At 60.5% G+C, this 5504-nt stretch overlaps 1 non-coding gene across 1 annotated transcript; it reads left to right on the top strand.

The window, feature by feature from the left end:
* The first annotated feature begins 3905 nt into the window (after nt 1-3905).
* Nucleotides 3906-4024, top strand: LOC148058379 (5S ribosomal RNA). Its single transcript, XR_015709923.1, has one exon. It is a non-coding gene; the product is annotated as a 5S ribosomal RNA (ribosomal RNA).
* The last annotated feature ends 1480 nt before the right edge of the window (nt 4025-5504 follow it).

Here is a 5504-nt window from a genome sequence, read left to right as displayed (position 1 = left end):
GGGTACCAGGAGGCCGGGGAACATTTTCAACACTTTGGGCTATTCTTTTTAAACACTTTAGCCTTTTTTTCCCTCTCCCACCCACAATCCCTCCTGCTGCGGGGATGGAGAACCAGGGGCCTGGGTGACATCCTCAGGCGGGGATGGGGTACCAGGAGGCCGGGGAACATTTTCAACACTTTGGGGCATTTTCAAACACTTTGCTCTTTTTTTCCCTCTCCCACCCACAATCCCTCCTCCTGCGGGGATGGAGAACCAGGGGCCTGGGTGACATCCTCATGCGGGGATGGGGTACCAGGAGGCCGGGGAACATTTTCAACACTTTGGGGCATTTTTAAACACTTTAGCCTTTTTTTCCCTCTCCCACCCACAATCCCTCCTCCTGCGGGGATGGAGAACCAGGGGCCTGGGTGACATCCTCATGCGGGGATGGGCTACCAGGAGGCTGGGGAACATTTTCAACACTTTGGGGCATTTTTAAACACTTTGCTCTTTTTTTTCCCTCTCCCACCCACAATCCCTCCTCCTGCGGGGATGGAGAACCAGGGGCCTGGGTGACATCCTCATGCGGGGATGGGGTACCAGGAGGCCGGGGAACATTTTCAACACTTTGGGGCATTTTTAAACACTTTAGCCTTTTTTTCCCTCTCCCACCCACAATCCCTCCTCCTGCGGGGATGGAGAACCAGGGGCCTGGGTGACATCCTCATGCGGGGATGGGGTACCAGGAGGCCGGGGAACATTTTCAACACTTTGGGGCATTTTTAAACACTTTGCTCTTTTTTTCCCCTCTCCCAACCAGGGGGCCTGGGGAGCCTCCTCCTGCGGGGATGGGGAACCAGGGGCCTGGGGAACATTTTCAACACTTTGGGGCATTTTTAAACACTTTGCTCTTTTTTTCCCCTCTCCCAACCAGGGGGCCTGGGGAGCCTCCTCCTGCGGGGATGGGGAACCAGGGGCCTGGGGAACATTTTCAACACTTTGGGGCATTTTTAAACACTTTGCTCTTTTTTTCCCCTCTCCCAACCAGGGGGCCTGGGGAGCCTCCTCCTGCGGGGATGGGGAACCAGGGGCCTGGGGAACATTTTCAACACTTTGGGGCATTTTTAAACACTTTGCTCTTTTTCCCCCTCTCCCAACCAGGGGGCCTGGGGAGCCTCCTCCTGCGGGGATGGGGAACCAGGGGCCTGGGGAACATTTTCAACACTTTGGGGCATTTTTAAACACTTTGCTCTTTTTTTCCCCTCTCCCAACCAGGGGGCCTGGGGAGCCTCCTCCTGCGGGGATGGGGAACCAGGGGCCTGGGGAACATTTTCAACACTTTGGGGCATTTTTAAACACTTTGCTCTTTTTCCCCCTCTCCCAACCAGGGGGCCTGGGGAGCCTCCTCCTGCGGGGATGGGGAACCAGGGGCCTGGGGAACATTTTCAACACTTTGGGGCATTTTTAAACACTTTGCTCTTTTTTTCCCCTCTCCCAACCAGGGGGCCTGGGGAGCCTCCTCCTGCGGGGATGGGGAACCAGGGGCCTGGGGAACATTTTCAACACTTTGGGGCATTTTTAAACACTTTGCTCTTTTTTTTCCCTCTCCCAACCAGGGGGCCTGGGGAGCCTCCTCCTGCGGGGATGGGGAACCAGGGGCCTGGGGAACATTTTCAACACTTTGGGGCATTTTTAAACACTTTGCTCTTTATCCCCCTCTCCCAACCAGGGGGCCTGGGGAGCCTCCTCCTGCGGGGATGGGGAACCAGGGGCCTGGGGAACATTTTCAACACTTTGGGGCATTTTTAAACACTTTGCTCTTTTTTTCCCCTCTCCCAACCAGGGGGCCTGGGGAGCCTCCTCCTGCGGGGATGGGGAACCAGGGGCCTGGGGAACATTTTCAACACTTTGGGGCATTTTTAAACACTTTGCTCTTTTTCCCCCTCTCCCAACCAGGGGGCCTGGGGAGCCTCCTCCTGCGGGGATGGGGAACCAGGGGCCTGGGGAACATTTTCAACACTTTGGGGCATTTTTAAACACTTTGCTCTTTTTCCCCCTCTCCCAACCAGGGGGCCTGGGGAGCCTCCTCCTGCGGGGATGGGGAACCAGGGGCCTGGGGAACATTTTCAACACTTTGGGGCATTTTTAAACACTTTGCTCTTTTTCCCCCTCTCCCAACCAGGGGCCTGGGGAGCCTCCTCCTGCGGGCATGGAGAACCAGGGGGCCTGGGGAGCCTCCTCCTGCGGGGATGGGGAACCAGGGGCCTGGGGGGCCTCCTCCTGCGGGGATGGAGAACCAGGGGGCCTGGGGAGCCTCCTCCTGCGGGCATAGAGAACCAGGGGGCCTGGGGAGCCTCCTCCTGCGGGCATGGGGAACCAGGGGGCCTGGGGAGCCTCCTCCTGCGGTGATGGGGAACCATTGGGCCTGGGGAGCCTCCTCCTGCACCAGGGGGCCTGGGGAGCCTCCTCCTGCGGGGATGGGGAACCAGGGGGCCTGGGGAGCCTCCTCCTGCGGGGATGGAGAACCAGGGGGCCTGGGGAGCCTCCTCCTGCGGTCATGGAGAACCAGGGGGCCTGGGGAGCCTCCTCCTGCGGGCATGGAGAACCAGGGGCCTGGGGAGCCTCCTCATGCGGGGATGGAGAACCAGGGGGCCTGGGGAGCCTCCTCCTGCGGGCATGGAGAACCAGGGGGCCTGGGGAGCCTCCTCCTGCGGGGATGGGGAACCAGGGGCCTGGGGGGCCTCCTCCTGCGGGGATGGAGAACCAGGGGGCCTGGGGAGCCTCCTCCTGCGGGGATGGAGAACCAGGGGGCCTGGGGAGCCTCCTCCTGCGGGGATGGAGAACCAGGGGGCCTGGGGAGCCTCCTCCTGCGGGGATGGAGAACCAGGGGGCCTGGGGAGCCTCCTCCTGCGGGGATGGAGAACCAGGGGGCCTGGGGAGCCTCCTCCTGCGGGCATGGAGAACCAGGGGGCCTGGGGAGCCTCCTCCTGCGGGGATGGAGAACCAGGGCGCCTGGGGAGCCTCCTCCTGCGGGGATGGGGAACCAGGGGGCCTGGGGAGCCTCCTCCTGCACCAGGGGGCCTGGGGAGCCTCCTCCTGCGGGGATGGGGAACCAGGGGGCCTGGGGAGCCTCCTCCTGCGGTGATGGGGAACCATGGGGCCTGGGGAGCCTCCTCCTGCGGGGATGGGGAACCAGGGGGCCTGGGGAGCCTCCTCCTGCGGGCATGGAGAACCAGGGGGCCTGGGGAGCCTCCTCCTGCGGGGATGGGGAACCAGGGGGCCTGGGGAGCCTCCTCCTGCACCAGGGGGCCTGGGGAGCCTCCTCCTGCGGGGATGGGGAACCAGGGGGCCTGGGGAGCCTCCTCCTGCGGTGATGGGGAACCATGGGGCCTGGGGAGCCTCCTCCTGCGGGGATGGGGAACCAGGGGGCCTGGGGAGCCTCCTCCTGCGGTGATGGGGAACCATGGGGCCTGGGGAGCCTCCTCCTGCGGGGATGGAGAAGCAGGGGGCCTGGGGAGCCTCCTCCTGCGGGCATAGAGAACCAGGGGGCCTGGGGAGCCTCCTCCTGCGGGCATGGGGAACCAGGGGGCCTGGGGAGCCTCCTCCTGCGGTGATGGGGAACCATTGGGCCTGGGGAGCCTCCTCCTGCACCAGGGGGCCTGGGGAGCCTCCTCCTGCGGGGATGGGGAACCAGGGGGCCTGGGGAGCCTCCTCCTGCGGGGATGGGGAACCAGGGGCCTGGGGAGCCTCCTCCTGCACCAGGGGGCCTGGGGAGCCTCCTCCTGCACCAGGGGGCCTGGGGAGCCTCCTCCTGCGGGGATGGGGAACCAGGGGGCCTGGGGAGCCTCCTCCTGCGGGGATGGGGAACCAGGGGCCTGGGGAACATTTTCAACACTTTGGGGCATTTCACAAGCGCTTCCCTCGCTTACGGCCACACCACCCTGAATGAGCCCGATCTCGTCTGATCTCGGAAGCCAAGCAGGGTCGGGCCCAGTTAGTACTTGGATGGGAGACCGCCTGGGAATACTGGGTGCTGTAAGCATTTTTTTTTGCCATTATTTGTGGGTAGAAAAGTGAGAAAAGTGACCTAAAATAGAACCGGGACTAGGCGGCAGTTCCCCCCACCAGGCGGCGGCATTTGGGGCATTATTTGTGGGTAAGAAAGTGAGAAAAGTGACCTAAAATAGAACCGGGACTAGGCGGCAGTTCCCCCCACCAGGCGGCGGCATTTGGGGCATTATTTGTGGGTCAGAAAGTGAGAAAAGTGACCTAAAATAGAACCGGGACTAGGCGGCAGTTCCCCCCACCAGGCGGCGGCATTTGAGGCATTATTTGTGGGTCAGAAAGTGAGAAAAGTGACCTAAAATAGAACCGGGACTAGGCGGCAGTTCCCCCCACCAGGCGGCGGCATTTGGGGCATTATTTGTGGGTCAGAAAGTGAGAAAAGTGACCTAAAATAGAACCGGGACTAGGCGGCAGTTCCCCCCACCAGGCGGCGGCATTTGGGGCATTATTTGTGGGTCAGAAAGTGAGAAAAGTGACCTAAAATAGAACCGGGACTAGGCGGCAGTTCCCCCCACCAGGCGGCGGCATTTGAGGCATTATTTGTGGGTCAGAAAGTGAGAAAAGTGACCTAAAATAGAACCGGGACTAGGCGGCAGTTCCCCCCACCAGGCGGCGGCATTTGGGGCATTATTTGTGGGTCAGAAAGTGAGAAAAGTGACCTAAAATAGAACCGGGACTAGGCGGCAGTTCCCCCCACCAGGCGGCGGCATTTGGGGCATTATTTGTGGGTCAGAAAGTGAGAAAAGGGACCTAAAATAGAACCGGGACTAGGCGGCAGTTCCCCCCACCAGGCGGCGGCATTTGGGGCATTATTTGTGGGTCAGAAAGTGAGAAAAGTGACCTAAAATAGAACCGGGACTAGGCGGCAGTTCCCCCCACCAGGCGGCGGCATTTGGGGCATTATTTGTGGGTCAGAAAGTGAGAAAAGTGACCTAAAATAGAACCGGGACTAGGCGGCAGTTCCCCCCACCAGGCGGCGGCATTTGGGGCATTATTTGTGGGTCAGAAAGTGAGAAAAGTGACCTAAAATAGAACCGGGACTAGGCGGCAGTTCCCCCCACCAGGCGGCGGCATTTGGGGCATTATTTGTGGGTCAGAAAGTGAGAAAAGTGACCTAAAATAGAACCGGGACTAGGCGGCAGTTCCCCCCACCAGGCGGCGGCATTTGGGGCATTATTTGTGGGTCAGAAAGTGAGAAAAGTGACCTAAAATAGAACCGGTGCAGGCGGCATGTTCCCCCACCAGATGGCGGCATTTGGGGACCCGTAGTGTGGGCAGAAAACTCACCAAAGTGACTTAAAATAGAACCGGTGCAGGCGGCATGTTCCCCCACCAGATGGCGGCATTTGGGGACCCGTAGTGTGGGTAGAAAACTCACCAAAGTGACTTAAAATAGAACCGGTGCAGGCGGCATGTTCCCCCACCAGATGGCGGCATTTGGGGACCCGTAGTGTGGG

This window comes from Callionymus lyra, unplaced genomic scaffold (assembly GCF_982586985.1).
Source record: "Callionymus lyra unplaced genomic scaffold, fCalLyr1.hap1.1 HAP1_SCAFFOLD_85, whole genome shotgun sequence".
Taxonomy (NCBI): domain Eukaryota; kingdom Metazoa; phylum Chordata; class Actinopteri; order Syngnathiformes; family Callionymidae; genus Callionymus; species Callionymus lyra.
This window is presented reverse-complemented; position numbering and strand designations above follow the sequence as displayed.